This window comes from Crinia signifera, chromosome 6 (assembly GCF_055691185.1).
Source record: "Crinia signifera chromosome 6, ASM5569118v1, whole genome shotgun sequence".
Taxonomy (NCBI): domain Eukaryota; kingdom Metazoa; phylum Chordata; class Amphibia; order Anura; family Myobatrachidae; genus Crinia; species Crinia signifera.
Window position 1 is genome coordinate 153,498,673 of NC_139222.1, and position 16,556 is coordinate 153,515,228.

The window sequence follows — 16,556 nt, forward strand, 5'->3', positions numbered from 1 at the left end:
GAAGATTGTGGCCGTGCTAGGAAACAAGTACCATAAATATATATGCATATATATATATATATATATATATACTAGATAGCCTGTGACATAGATCTGTCACGACAAGGGCCGCCAAAACCACGTGAATTTGCGGTTTAGACAATGCTGGATTTTTCAGCACTGGGATTGAATAGGCGAATCAAATTTGCCACAAAAAAACAGGCAAAAACTGATGTTTTTTTCATCTGCCCAAAATTTCGGCCAGGATTGAATAGCCCCCATAGCGCGTTAAAGACACCAACACAATGCTGACTTCATAGCTCCAAAATTCAGCATTAAGACAAGCACAAAGACTGTGCAGCAGAAGCTTAATGGAATGGGTTTCCATGGCCAAGCAGCTGCATGCAAGACCCACATCACCAGGTCCAATGTCATGTGGTGTAAAGGACTAGACTGGAGCAGTGGAAACATGTTCTGTGGAGTGACAAATCACACTTCTCTGTATGACAGTCAGATAGGGAAGTCTGGGTTTTGGGGGATGCTTAAAGAATGTTACCTGTCGGACTGCATTATACCAACTGTGAACAATGGTATTTTTATATGGTTCAGGCTAGGCCTCTTATTTCCAATGAAAGGCTATCTTAATGCTTCAGCATACCAAAACATTTTGAACAATGCTATGCTTCCAACTTTGTGGCAACAGTTGGAGCCCTTTTCTATTCCAACATGACTGTGCTCCAGTGCACAAAGCATGGACTATGCCTTAAGGAGTTTTGTGTGGAAAAATTTGACTGGCCTGCACAGAGCCCTGACCTTAATCCTCACCTCTGGAATGAATTAAAATGGAGATGAGAGCCAGACCTTCTTGTCCAACATCAGTGCCGGACCTCATAAATGCTCTATAGTATGAATGGGTACAAATTCACACAGAAAAACCTCAAACTACTGTGTAAAGTCTTCCAAGAAGAGTGGAAGCTATTCTAGCTAAAAAAGGGTTAAAACCCCATATTAAAGTATATTTAGTTGAATATAATGTCATTACAGTCACTGTTGGTGTAATGGTCAGCCATCTGAAAATTTTTGTCCTTATAATGTATGTTCCAACTCATCTGCTTTATAAAAATATACATAACAATACTGAACCAATACTTTCAATCTCTACCCACATAATTATAAAACACTAATGTATCGATTATTTATTAAGAACCAAGGTTTGCAAATGATAGCAGCTTATTCCTCAGCCAATAGAATTATTAAAAGTTGGAAGACAAAAGACAAAGAGTGATTGAAGGTAAATTGTATAAACTTTACTGGGCAAGTTTTTCTTGTAGACATTCAGGCAGTGCATAAAGGCCTGTACACAAGTTCTCCATGATTCAAAGTGGTTTATGAAGATGCGAGTTCGATTGAAGATGGGCAACCAGTCAGATTCTATCTATTGTCTCCTAGAAGGTGCTAAATAAATAAGAAGTAAAATCTGATTGGCTGCCCAAAGCAACATCCCATCATTAATAGAACTCCCATCTTGGTAAATAAACACCAAAGTGTTGGATTTATAAGACTTTGTTTTATGTGTTGAAACATTGTTTTATGTACAAATAAAATATATACTGTATGTGTGTATTTCATGTGTTTGATGTGTTTATACAACATAAATGCAAGATACCTCGATATACTGTACTTCATTCAAATATAAAAATATTCCAATATACGGATAATCCACTATCCAAAATTCTTCTCATCCTGCACATTTTGAATAAGGCATACTCAACCTGTACAGCAGTGGTTCCCAAACTTTTTCGAATCACGGCACCCTTGAGCATCAAAATATTTTCAAGGCACCCCTAGGTCAAATGCTTCTTATCGAGAAATTCAGAAAAAAAATATTAAATTAAGTGCATTGTGTTTATATGTCACAGTTATCTGCTGAGGGACAGATTTGCTTCTGTTTGTCCACATATATTATGTTCAGTCTCTCACTAAGCAGCTTTGGCAAATTCGAAACCTACAGCATAACCCTCCTTTACTTTTCAATAATCGATGTTGATACGATGTCTGAAGAACGGTATTTATAATTCAGTAAAGGGATCATGTATATATATATGCGATGATTGATTAGATGGTGTATATACAAGTGAATTGGGTAAAACTGTAAATAAAACATAAACATGCAATTACAATCTGCACATAGAAAAATGCAAGGTAAACATGCAGTACACATAACATTGTGCATACAACCTGACATTATGGGTAAAAGGTATATGCTAGAGTGTAACTGGTATTGCTAACATACATAACTACCTAAATGAGTTAGGGGTGACATAGTTTTGAGTGATAAACTCACCATCGAATGCTGTATCGGGCTGGACCATGTGAGCTGTGTCTGTCTGCATACATGTGAAACTTAATATGGCCCCTGATGATCATCTTTGTCCCAGAATGCATTGCTAGCTAGCTACAGAAAGCTAAGGGGGACAAACTACCTAGCATACAGTAGCTCTGTGCTGACTACAGGAAGGAGTGGATTATGCAAAACAGAATCAATAGAACACAACAGAAATTTATGCTGAAGGCATGACATATTATGACTGGCAGCCACAAGCACTTGTTTTGCCTGGTACATTGACCATAAATAATATGAATTGATCCTGGTCCACCAACTCAAGGCACCCCTGCAAGTGTCCTGAGGCACCCCAGGGAGCCTAGGCACACAGTTTGGGAACCACTGCTGTACAGTGTTTAGAAGGTCTGTTGTCCTATGTGCATCTTTAAATACCCTGGTATGAATAAGATGACAAGTGTCTGTGCTTCATTACATAGAAACCACAGAGAACATTATTTTATTGCTTCCAAACAGATCCATTTAGTGCTTGAATCTTTTTAAATAGAGCAAAAATTCATACTTAAAATACACCTGACAAGTAGAAGATTTTAATTAAATTCCGTCAGATGTATAATAGTACTGTTTTCAATATGCTAATGTGGTAGCCGCCACCTTAGCGGTAGATATATACCCTTGTTGTAGATATGTATATATTATGAATGTACATTTAATGTCATACTGCAAGACTCATAGAGAATATTTAATGTTTTGTGTGATAATTAAACCCCATAGGGGACATTAAATGTATGTCTATGGGCATGCCTCCACAGAAGGCAAGAGACTGTTCTTTTAATGGTTTTACACTGTGCTCCCCGCCAGAGAGACATTAGACAGGGAGCAACGAACTGCTGGCAGAAAACCCCTATGTCGATAAAGTTATTCAGCCCGTGCACAGGACTGGCACCGTGAGCCACGAGAGCCTTGGTAAAAAACTGACAGCCGTTAAGGGCTGTTGGGCAGTTGCTGGAGCAGTGAGAAAGTTAGCAGAGCTACGCAGCTGGAGAGGAAGGTGGAGAGAGGTGCTGGGGAGAACCGGACTGCTTACCAGCGTTCAGACGATCCCCCTAAATCTGCGGTGATCCAGCAGTGAGTGTTGGAGGGAGCCTCAGCGGTGTTACGCTTCCCAGCTTCAGACGGGGAGCTCCGGAGTCCAGAGGTGTCATCAAGGAGGCGGCGACCAGGCGGGCCGCAGCGTCATCCAGGAGGCGGAGAGGGGCGGCAACCAAAGCGGTGATCGTCCGGAATCTGCAGCAGACACTGAAAAGAGAGGAGGTGTGGTGAGTCGTGACCCAGCCCCAAACAGGCGGCCCAACACCTCCCCAGTCCCGCCTCCCGCACAGCATATGACACCTTACTAAGTCTAAGTGACAGTTCACAAGTAGCACCCCGCTGCTCCGCTCAGCCAAAGCCGCATATTTGTGTGCTAAGCCAGCATTAACTCTATGAGTGACCTATGTTCAGGACTTAATTACAAGTCTATTCTCCAGTATTAGGGGAAGCAAATCTCCCAGCCAGTATATTCTGGGTCAGCAGCTATTACTGAGGCGACAGTGATTATAGAAGAACTTTATCATTAAAGACTTTTATTGCTCTCATAGTACCCAATAGACTCTCTAACCTGGGAGCTTTAGACCACAGCTGCCAATCCAACTAGAACTTTAGGAAACTACATCTGGAGATAGCATTACTAGCAGCAGTGCACCAGTACAATCTTAAGCCTCATTCAGTAATCACAGGGACAATTCATAGAGCACAGTCTCCAGTGAACAGAAATTAATTCTGCATTGCAAACAGCAGAGAGTTCAAGGCAGAGCACGGAGAATTATTATAAAGAAAAGTGTCAGCGCAGGTTATTCCTTTATTGACAGTTTATTCTTCGAATTGGGTATATACCAAGGCAGGACATTATTTAGGAAGACTTACCTGATACGTTTCCCACTTTGGATTACAAATATCTAGGAATAAACATCGCAGCGTGGGACCTGAAATCCTACAATAGAAAGGATAGACAGTTATTAAAAGCGTTTATATTACAGGTGACTATAGTCATAAAAAGAGCTAACTCCAGACTATTATCAGTCAGAAATATTATTGCGCAATAATAACCCATTTGGGTAACTAAAGGCCTTATAGGAAACGAAAGGTACTGGGGAAATGTTTAACGTTCTAATGTAATTGATATAGAGTAAATGTTTTAGCAGCAAATTAGTTTGCCTATTTATAAAAGTAATAACTACCTAGGGTAACAATTTAGACAGAGGCCTTTGGGTGTTGGTAGAGTATTTATTTGCGTTATTTACCATCGTAACGTTTTGATTATCCATTATAATTGAAGTGCTAAATACTTATTTATTCTGCTGTCAAACGGTGGAACTGATTCTTAAGTATTATTGTTAGACAGTAACTTCTCACAAATGTTATGTGAGTGAATGTTTGTATTTGCATGTTGATATCTCATGCCCAATAATAACCTTGATTTCAAGCAGGCTTTCATCAAAAGCAGAGTTCCAGTGTTATAAAACTACCTTATTGTTTTATTTGTGTTTTATTGTAATGAACTGTCCATAAGTGTATATCTGGATATCCTGTAAATGAAAAGCGATACTTATCTGTAAAGTAGAAGATACTTACCAGTGAGGACTACAAATTTGGCGTCGCACGAACAGGATTCGTACAAGAAAAACAGCAAAATGTCCAGCGGAGATTCAGCTGAAGAAACCCCGCAACCAGCCATGGCCACCCCTAACCCAATTACCTTGCCATATCATTTTGGAGCGCCATGGATTCCATGCTATTCTGGCGAAGAAACAGGAAAGGATGGCGTTTCATTGAAAGCATTTAAAAAGAAACTGAATTCTATATTTATACTTCATCCATTAAGTCCACAGCAACAAGTGGAAATAGTTATAGGGCAGCTGAAAGGACCAGCGCTAAGGGAAGTTTGGTCCTGGCCAGCAAGAGAAAAGCAGACGGCAGATCAGATTTTTCAGAGACTAGCAACAACCTTCCATATTGCCACTCTATCAGAGTTAAAATCACGGTTTTATGCAAGAAAGCAAAGGTTGGATGAGACTTTGAGAGATTTCGCCCTGAGTCTTCAGGAAATGCTGAAGGATATACAAGAATTCGATGCAGAAGATGCCCAGATTCCAGACGAAAATGAGGCTCTTATCAACAGATTAATTGAAGGAGTACACCAAGACAGTGTCCGGACCCAATTGAAACTCTTGCGTCTGCAAAAAGACGAAGCCTCATTCCTAGATTTCAAAGATGCGGCCATTAAACTAATTGGGGTTAAGCGTAACACTGGAGCTGGATTCCCGGAACTACCAGGATATCAGGAACATTCATTTTCAAGTCCAGATGAACTTTTGGGGGCAGCAAAGGAGGTTAAGACACAACAAGTGAATGCTCAGAATGCACAGTCGGCTGCTGGAGATCTAAACTACATCCTAAAAGGACAGATAGAGGATCTAGTTACAGGAATGGCTGACATGAAGAAAGAGATTCAGAGGTTAGCAAACAGTCGACCCAACGAAAGACCAAATTCTGATTGGCATACTAGAGACCGTTCTTCACGAGGCGGGTGGTGGGGCCCTAGTCAAGGAAGAGGCCGAAGGCCAACGGATCAATTCGACGCCCAAGGTCGTCCCATCTGCAGGAGATGTGGCCGAGGTGGTCATATTGAGCGAATGTGTCGTCAGGAGAGACCTTTAAACGCGAATGCCCCGGGGACAGAGACCGATCCCCGGGGAGATTACCCTCAATCGGTCCGTCCCCAGAAGAGTGGTGCTCTCGATATACGGGGCGATGCCCTGTAATACCCGTATATATCGATGATGTCCAAGTCCTTGCCACTCTAGATACTGGGTCACAAGTCACCACCATAGACTATAAACTTTTTTGCCAGCTCTGGGATAGAAAGGAGACACTCCCACCGCCCCCCACATGGCTTAGACTCCTAGCCAGTAATGGCCTAGCCATCCCCTGTGAAGGATATTGTGAGGTCAATGTAAAAATAGGACAGACACTGTTAACTCGGCAAGGGTGTCTTATCACGCATACTGAAGATTCGTCTATCCCTGCAATAATCATCGGGATGAACATCCTGCAAAGTTGCCCCAATGAACTGATTAACGCCTTACAGTCAGAATTACCCCACGTGCCTTCCTGTCACCAAAAAGCCTTATGTCAAGTGATAAAAGTGTTGCGTAGCCAAGAACAGTTTGTGAAAGAAACTGGAGAAATCGGAAGAGTTAAGTTCATGGATCAGAGAGCCTTTGTGGTTAAACCAAATACGGAAGTTATCCTATGGTGCAAAGCCCGGTGTGGCCCAATGGGAAGATCCTATCAGGCATTGGTGGAACCGAGCAGAACACAATCCCGACTCGACCTAGTCGTTGCTCGAACCCTTGTCACTGTAAGCAATGGAAGGATACCTGTCAGAGTGCTCAATCCGCATGACTATCCCATCCGAGTAGCACATCACCAGACATTGGCGAAATTGAGCTGGATAGCTTTCCAAGATATCCATGACGTAGTGAGCTTCAATCAATCCTCCACCGCTACAGCTGAAAGTACAGAAGATAAGCCCTGGTGGAAAGAGATACACATCGGGGAGGAAAACACCCCGGAGGAACTCATAGAAGGCGTTCTGAGAGTGGTGCAGGAAAACGCCCAAACGTTCAGTAAATACCCCTCCGACTTCGGAAAAGTTGAGACCATAAGACATTTCATTCCAACTGGGAACGCACCACCCATAAAAGAAAGATACAGAACGCTGGCTCCTGCCTTATATCAGCCAGTGAAAAAGATGTTAGAGGACATGAAGGCGAGTGGGGTGATTCATGAAAGCTATAGCCCATGGGCGGCACCCATTGTCATCGTGAAAAAGAAAGACGGAAGTTTGAGATTCTGCGTCGACTATAGAAAACTGAATCAGGTTACTCATAAGGACGCTTACCCTTTGCCCAGAATTGAGGAATCCCTGACCGCCCTAAAGTCCGCATCATATTTCTCCACCCTAGATCTCACCAGTGGCTACTGGCAGATCCAGGTAGCCACTGGGGATCGTGAGAAAACCGCCTTCACCACCCCCATGGGACTTTACGAGTTTGATAGGATGCCCTTTGGGCTTTGTAATGCTCCGGGAACATTTCAACGACTAATGGAGCACTGCCTGGGGCATCGAAATTTTGAAATCGTCTTACTATACCTCGATGATGTGATAGTGTACTCCAGCACGTACCATGATCACCTCCAACATCTACATGAGGTGTTTCAAAGACTGGCGGAATTCGGCTTGAAGGTCAAGCCCTCCAAGTGTTTCCTTCTTCAGAGCAGTGTCAAATATCTGGGGCATGTTGTAAGCGCCCAAGGAATCGTCCCTGATCCAGATAAGATTTCAGCTATCCGAGACTGGCCTGTGCCAAAGACCATTAAAGATGTTCGCAGCTTTCTGGGGTTTATAGGCTACTATCGTAGATTCATAAAGAACTTTTCCCGTGTGGCCGCCCCGTTACATGAATTACTACGAGGGATCAATAGACAACAGCAGAGCAAACAGACTCCCATTAATTGGACTGAGATCCAGCAGGAAGCTTTTGATACCCTTAAGGAGTTAATGACCACTACGCCCATCCTCGCCTACCCTGATTATAGTCAGCCCTTTCATCTATATACTGACGCCAGCTTTCAAGGGCTTGGGGCCGTGCTGTCTCAAAAGCAACATGATCAGGAGCGTATCATTGCCTTTGCTAGTCGAAACCTAAAAAAGAGTGAAAGGAATGATAGTAATTACAGTGCCTTTAAACTTGAACTGTTAGCCCTCGTTTGGGCAGTCACGGAAAAGTTCCGAAATTATTTGCTTGCAACCCCGTTTGTCGCATTCACGGATAACAACCCGTTAGCTCACTTAGCAACGGCTCAGTTAGGAGCCCTTGAACAGCGGTGGTATTCCCGGTTAGCCAACTTCCAATTTGTCATCAGATATCGATCTGGGAAAAGCAATGGCAACGCCGATGCTCTCTCTCGTGTCTCTCAAGAGCAGTTTATTCAAGAGGATGCGGACAAGTGGGAAGAGATAGAGATGCCAGCTTTCCAAGACATCTTCCTTGGTAAAACCACCGTTTCTAAGGAGAAGAAACAGCTAGCCGCTCAAACTGAAACCGATACTTCGAGCCCTGAAAACAGAGATTATTGGGAACAGATTCAGGAGGAAAGTCCACTGTTGACCAAATTGAAGACATTGATAACCGCTAAGAAAAGGTGGAAGTATGAATGCGAACCAGAAGCGGATCCTGAGCTCATCCGATTATACAAACAGAGGAGCAAATTCCGTTTCCAAGGGAACCTACTGGTGCGTGCGATCATCAACCCCAAAACACATGCTTTAATCCGTCAGATAGTGATACCCAGATGTCAGAAGGACAGAGTGCTCCAAGCTTATCACAATGACTCCGGGCATTATGGAGCTGAGAAGTTAGAATCCACTGTGCGGCAACGTTTCTTTTGGGTAGAGATGCGGAAAGATATGGAAGAATGGTGCAAGAATTGCACGAGATGTATACTTAAAAAGAAACCGGCAACGTCCCAAAGAGCTCCACTACATCCTATTGTTAGTCATCATCCCCTGGAGCTGGTTCTCATAGACCATGTGAAATTAGAACCGAGTCGCCAAGGTTACCAATACGCCATCACGATCATAGATCACTTCTCCAAATTTGCCGTCATCATGCCTGTGAAGGATCTTACGGCCCGAACCACTGCTGAAATAATTTGGAGAGCATTTGTAAAACAGTACGGTTATCCCGAAAGAATCCTCACAGACCAAGGGGCTGCATTCGAATCGACCTTGTTCCAAGAACTGTGCAAATGGTATGGCTGTAAAAAGACACACACTACGGCCTATCATCCCCAGTGCAACGGGGCCTGCGAAAGACTCAATCAGTCTCTAATTAACATTCTAAGAGCCCTATCCAAGTCTGAAAGGCAAGATTGGCCTGAATTGCTACCTGAGATTTCTTTTGTCTACAATAACACGGAGCATGGAGCTACCGGATTCACTCCATACTATCTGTTGTTCGGGAGAAATGGCAGGTTGCCTGCAGATCTAAAGTTGGAAGTACCCCAGGAAATGTCTTCAGTGGAGAATCCAAAAACGGAATGGGTACAAACTCATCAAAAAAAGAATCCGTGATGCCTACAAACTTGTTGACCAAAGAAGAGATAAATTACATCAACAACAGACTGAGTATTATAATGAAACCGCACTGGCAGAGCCCTTGGCAGTGGGAGATGTTGTCTGGAAGAAAAAGAATCAACGACAGAGCAAACTGGATTCGTTTTGGGAGGAACAGCTGTTCATCATCAAAGAAATCCCAAACCCTGGAATGGACATTTATCAAATCTCCAAATTGGGCGAAGAAACTTCAGTAGTAATACACCGAAACCAGCTCAAGAAATGTCATGATTCAGTGTCAATTCCTAAGCTTCCCGTCTCGGAGCCTGCAGATACGGACAGCAGTGGCTCATTCCCTGAAATGTTAAATCTGTTCTGGCCAGGGTTAGCCAATGGCATGCCTTACTGCTTTATGAATGTTTCTGAAAATCCAAATGTTGTTAACCTTGGTACTGAAATTCCTGTATTCCCTGAAAGTAATGTTTCTGTCATTCCACATGATGAAGTGGCCCAGGATACCTCAGACTTAAGACGTTCGAACAGAAGTACACAAGGCGTCTTACCTCTCAGGTATAGAGAGTAGAAAGAGAAAGTTTTTAATGTGTTACTGACATGGTTAAATGTAATGCAGTATTGTTTATTTTTTCCTTTTGAATCTTATTCTAAGTAGGAAAGATTCTGTTTATTTTTAAAATTTGTTGCATGGGGACATGCAAGGTTCTACGGGGAAGTGTGTGGTAGCCGCCACCTTAGCGGTAGATATATACCCTTGTTGTAGATATGTATATATTATGAATGTACATTTAATGTCATACTGCAAGACTCATAGAGAATATTTAATGTTTTGTGTGATAATTAAACCCCATAGGGGACATTAAATGTATGTCTATGGGCATGCCTCCACAGAAGGCAAGAGACTGTTCTTTTAATGGTTTTACACTGTGCTCCCCGCCAGAGAGACATTAGACAGGGAGCAACGAACTGCTGGCAGAAAACCCCTATGTCGATAAAGTTATTCAGCCCGTGCACAGGACTGGCACCGTGAGCCACGAGAGCCTTGGTAAAAAACTGACAGCCGTTAAGGGCTGTTGGGCAGTTGCTGGAGCAGTGAGAAAGTTAGCAGAGCTACGCAGCTGGAGAGGAAGGTGGAGAGAGGTGCTGGGGAGAACCGGACTGCTTACCAGCGTTCAGACGATCCCCCTAAATCTGCGGTGATCCAGCAGTGAGTGTTGGAGGGAGCCTCAGCGGTGTTACGCTTCCCAGCTTCAGACGGGGAGCTCCGGAGTCCAGAGGTGTCATCAAGGAGGCGGCGACCAGGCGGGCCGCAGCGTCATCCAGGAGGCGGAGAGGGGCGGCAACCAAAGCGGTGATCGTCCGGAATCTGCAGCAGACACTGAAAAGAGAGGAGGTGTGGTGAGTCGTGACCCAGCCCCAAACAGGCGGCCCAACACCTCCCCAGTCCCGCCTCCCGCACAGCATATGACACCTTACTAAGTCTAAGTGACAGTTCACAAGTAGCACCCCGCTGCTCCGCTCAGCCAAAGCCGCATATTTGTGTGCTAAGCCAGCATTAACTCTATGAGTGACCTATGTTCAGGACTTAATTACAAGTCTATTCTCCAGTATTAGGGGAAGCAAATCTCCCAGCCAGTATATTCTGGGTCAGCAGCTATTACTGAGGCGACAGTGATTATAGAAGAACTTTATCATTAAAGACTTTTATTGCTCTCATAGTACCCAATAGACTCTCTAACCTGGGAGCTTTAGACCACAGCTGCCAATCCAACTAGAACTTTAGGAAACTACATCTGGAGATAGCATTACTAGCAGCAGTGCACCAGTACAATCTTAAGCCTCATTCAGTAATCACAGGGACAATTCATAGAGCACAGTCTCCAGTGAACAGAAATTAATTCTGCATTGCAAACAGCAGAGAGTTCAAGGCAGAGCACGGAGAATTATTATAAAGAAAAGTGTCAGCGCAGGTTATTCCTTTATTGACAGTTTATTCTTCGAATTGGGTATATACCAAGGCAGGACATTATTTAGGAAGACTTACCTGATACGTTTCCCACTTTGGATTACAAATATCTAGGAATAAACATCGCAGCGTGGGACCTGAAATCCTACAATAGAAAGGATAGACAGTTATTAAAAGCGTTTATATTACAGGTGACTATAGTCATAAAAAGAGCTAACTCCAGACTATTATCAGTCAGAAATATTATTGCGCAATAATAACCCATTTGGGTAACTAAAGGCCTTATAGGAAACGAAAGGTACTGGGGAAATGTTTAACGTTCTAATGTAATTGATATAGAGTAAATGTTTTAGCAGCAAATTAGTTTGCCTATTTATAAAAGTAATAACTACCTAGGGTAACAATTTAGACAGAGGCCTTTGGGTGTTGGTAGAGTATTTATTTGCGTTATTTACCATCGTAACGTTTTGATTATCCATTATAATTGAAGTGCTAAATACTTATTTATTCTGCTGTCAAACGGTGGAACTGATTCTTAAGTATTATTGTTAGACAGTAACTTCTCACAAATGTTATGTGAGTGAATGTTTGTATTTGCATGTTGATATCTCATGCCCAATAATAACCTTGATTTCAAGCAGGCTTTCATCAAAAGCAGAGTTCCAGTGTTATAAAACTACCTTATTGTTTTATTTGTGTTTTATTGTAATGAACTGTCCATAAGTGTATATCTGGATATCCTGTAAATGAAAAGCGATACTTATCTGTAAAGTAGAAGATACTTACCAGTGAGGACTACACTAAGACCACACCACTTAGATGACTGAAGAATGGCTTCTCACAGACCAATTGATCATTAATTATTTTCTAGTATCTAGCAGAGACCTTATGTTCCCTTCATTTCCCCTCCACCCAGCCTCGTCCTTGAAGACACAGCTGTGTATTGTTCTGACAAGGGAGGTCAGTGTGCTCAACCACTAGCTACATTCATTTTGTATACTCCCAGACAAGTGCAGCTGCAAAGAAAATTGTTTGTTTACAACAGTTTGAACAAATTAGAACATTACAGGAAAAAGAAAATATTTTGTACATATTGAGAACATAACTTGTTCTTTATGTACGTTAAGATTAGGATTCAGATAAAAAAAAGGAAGAATGCTTAATGTATACATATAGCCAAGGCCAGATTAACAATGGGGCAAATGGAGTGGCATCTTCAGACTTGTCTATGAAAATAGGCATACAGATCCTGTATCTGCTTAAGGCAGGTAAAAAAATCCTGTTACAGGCTACAGCGGCTTTTCCTATTTGAATCGCCAATGGGGAAGGTTGACCACACATCTCCCTTCCTGACTTGGGATAAGTCCTAGCTGTGATCATAATGCAAAAGGTGGTGGGAGGCTTCACAAACCCTCACTGTGCCTCCATCTAGTACCGCAGATTTTCCTCCACGCCTGAGTTACCACTGCTCAGTCACATCTGCCACTTGGCTGCACCTGAAGGCTGACTGGCAGGGGGCGGGGCTTTTGGTGGTTGGTAGCTTCTCCAATGTCTGTCATCCTCTATAAATGAGCAAGAGCTTATATTGGTAGTAGTACAACTACCGGATGCCGGCAGACTCAGGCACTATGTAGCTGTCACTTGGCTGTTAAGTAAAGCCAGCTGGTATGCGCTGCAGCTGCATTCAACATGTCTTATCCAATGTATCTGGTTATATGGTACTTCCCTGCAGTACCACATTCAGGCTACTCAGGGTGTACTGGCACATTTTCTTGGTTCTGGGTTTTATGATGCACTATTAATTAACCGGACCTGGCATATGCTGCATAATCATACATTCAGCAGCACACTAAATTATACTAATCCCATCTCCCAGTCCTCTTTTCTCCCATCACTATGCACACGCATGCACGTCACACCTAACATGCATGTTGTGCATGTACCATGAGACAAACAAAGGTACATGCTATTGGTGCCACTATCTGTTTCATTGCACAAATCTAATTACCAAGGAAGAAGAGCCGATTAGGAATGCTTAAGTTATGCCATCCATAATGCTAGCCACAAACCCAGCTCAGGCCACAGCCTCAGACACTGTACAGACCTCATTGCCACAGCAGTGGTCACAGTCCTCACATCACCTGCATCAACAAACAATAGGCACTTCATATATTCCAGCTCCAGTCCCATGTGGACCTTGATATGGAACTGCATGCAGCTCATGTCCTGCCAGGTAAAAAAAGTGGGGCACTATGTTTTTAGCAATAAAATAAATCAGGTAGTATCTACAGCAACTACTGTAATTCAGTGCAATATTCTCCGGAAAGTATTCCTTTCAGAGACACACCTTCCAGCGTGACTCGCTTATTCAGCTAAAACTATGGTTAAATGGTTATTTATTTCCATTTATAGTCTAATTACAGAATAAAAAGATTTACTGTAACTTTTTTTATGCAGTCTGCATAGAAGAGCGCCAGAGACAGTGTGCACTCTGTCCCCCAACTTACGGACTGACCATAGGATGCTGCACTTGGGAATTATGGGTTCTCCCATTGCTGTAAACGGGTCAGATGACCCAGGTTACGCATTTACACTGCCCCTAAACTCGGGATTAACAATGTTCAACCCTGCTCGTTTCCCTGGTTGGCTTGCCAGGTCTTTGGACCTGGGTATATTTATTGGGGGGCCATTTACACTGAGGCCTGACCTGGGTCGACCTGCAATAACCCTGGTTATTTGACAGGTGTAAAAGGGGTAATACTGGCTTAATAGGAGCCTAACTTATGTATGTGTGGACTTTTTACACTTAAGAAATTGTTCATTTGTATAGATTGAGTAACTTGTTTTTTTATTTATTTATTTAAATTAATCTCTTCAGGAGGGGCCCTGTGTGCAGCCTCCCTTTGGGAACCATTCCTCCCTGGTGGGTCAGAAACTTGTGGCTGAATAAGAGTATCTGAGCGGCAACATGGTCTAACTAGTGTTATTGTGTGTTGTGGGTGTAAAGGCGTATTTGCAAACCAGAAGTGCATGTGCGTCTCAACCGAAAAGGCTGCAGTAAATACATGCTGATCATGAAAACAGCTACTTTAATAAGCAAATGTATGAGGGTAGTGCTGGCTGCACATATGCTGCACAACTGTAAATACAGGCAGAGATCTTAATTTATTTCCAAACATCGATTGTATAAACATAGAAACATAGAATTTGACGGCAGATAAGAACCACTTGGCCCATCTAGTCTGCCCCTTTTTTTAAACATTATTACCTCAAACCATATTTGATCCTTATTTTTTTGTAAGGATATCAATATGCTCATCCCAAGCATGTTTAAATTGTACTACTGTATTTGCCTCTACCACCTCTGATGGTAGGCTATTCCACTTATCTACTACTCTTTCTGTGAAGTAATTCTTCCTCACATTTCCCCTGAATCTTCCTCCCTCTAGTTTCAGTGCATGTCCTCGTGTTCTGTTGCTCCTCTTCCTGTGAAGAATGTCTCCCACCTGTACCTTGTTAAAGCCCTTGATATATTTGAAAGTTTCTATCATGTTCCCCCCTTTCCCTTCTCTGCTCCAAACTATACATATTAAGATCTTTTAGTCTTTCCTGGTACGTTTTGTGATGTAGGCCATGCACCATTTTAGTTGCCCTTCTTTGTACAGTCTCTAATGTATTTATATCCTTCTGGAGATATGGCCTCCAGAACTGAACACAATACTTTAGGTGAGGTCGTACCAATGACCTATACAGTGGCATTATTACTTCTTTCTTTCTACTGCTGATACCTCTCCCTATGCAACCAAGCATCTGACTTGCCTTCTTCATTGCTTTGTTACATTGCCTACCTGCTTTTAAGTCCCCTGAAATAGTGACACCTAGATCCCTCTCTTCCTCAGTAGTTTCCATTATAGTGCCATTTATACTATATTTAGTCTTTGGATTTCTGAGACCCAAGTGCATGATTTTGCATTTTTTGGCATTAAACTGTAGTTGCCATGCTCTTGACCATTCCTCTAATCTACCTAGATCCTCAATCATTTGTTTTACCCCTCCTAGTGTGTCTACTCTGTTGCATACCTTTGTGTCATCTGCAAAAAGGCTGATTTTACCCTCAATTCCATTTGCAATATCACCAATAAAGATATTAAAAAGCACCGGTCCAAGTACAGTCTAGGTTTGGGATAAAGGGGATACATTTACTAAGATAAAATGGCTACAAATAAGCCAATCTCAGCCAGGAATAACAATTCAGAAATGTAATAAGCACAAAAATCCTCCAGTTTTGCTCAAGGTGAATAAAAATCACAACAGAACACACAAGTATGAATCAATATACTACTGGCCAAACTCGGCATTACTTTCCATAGGCACCAGGACAACAAGGAGATTTACTGCCATGACTGTATGAATCTCAAATAGACCATCTTTTTGGCAGCTGAGTCTGCAGAAGCATGCACAGATCAGTCAGATCTGGCGTCGTTCACAGATACATCACGTCAGCTATATCGGCGCATCGTGCTGGTCGGCGAATCACCCGTACAGCCACCGGTTGTTGACAGCTCAGTGTGCTGGCGCACGCAAATGCGCCCTCCCATTTGTGATGTCCATCCCAATGAATAGGGGAGCGTGTATGGAGAACACATTGCCCAATCCGTCTGTACATATATCTAATAGTGTGTACCCAGCTGAAGTGCACCCACCGAGTTGTGACATCAGGCAGGACAGATTGGGAAGAGTATATGGAGAACACACTGAACGATACGACAACAGATTTATCTGCAAATCACTTGATCTGCAGATATATCTGCCAGTGTGTACCCAGCTAAAGTGTCCCTTGAGGACCAAGGTTGCTTCCATGATCTATTGGAACATTCTGCAGTGATCTTAGTAACCTTCAGGTTACAATGCAGGTGCACACTCTAAATACTAAATATTGCTTAGCAGAATAATTATATTAAACTTTGCAATGTAACAGAGTAAATTTGAAGTGTTTAGCATAATTTATTTTAAATTGGTATTTGATAGTGTAC

At 42.5% G+C, this 16,556-nt stretch overlaps 1 long non-coding RNA gene across 1 annotated transcript; it reads right to left on the reverse strand.

Moving 5' to 3' along the window:
• Window positions 1-1,269: 1,269 nt before the first annotated feature.
• LOC146007110 (uncharacterized) lies at window positions 1,270-11,768 on the reverse strand. The gene is made up of 5 exons (XR_014444239.1): window positions 11,602-11,768; window positions 10,724-10,935; window positions 4,286-4,352; window positions 3,408-3,619; window positions 1,270-2,128 (listed from the first exon to the last, which is right to left on the reverse strand). It is a non-coding gene; the product is annotated as an uncharacterized LOC146007110 (long non-coding RNA).
• Between the last annotated feature and the right edge of the window lie 4,788 nt (window positions 11,769-16,556).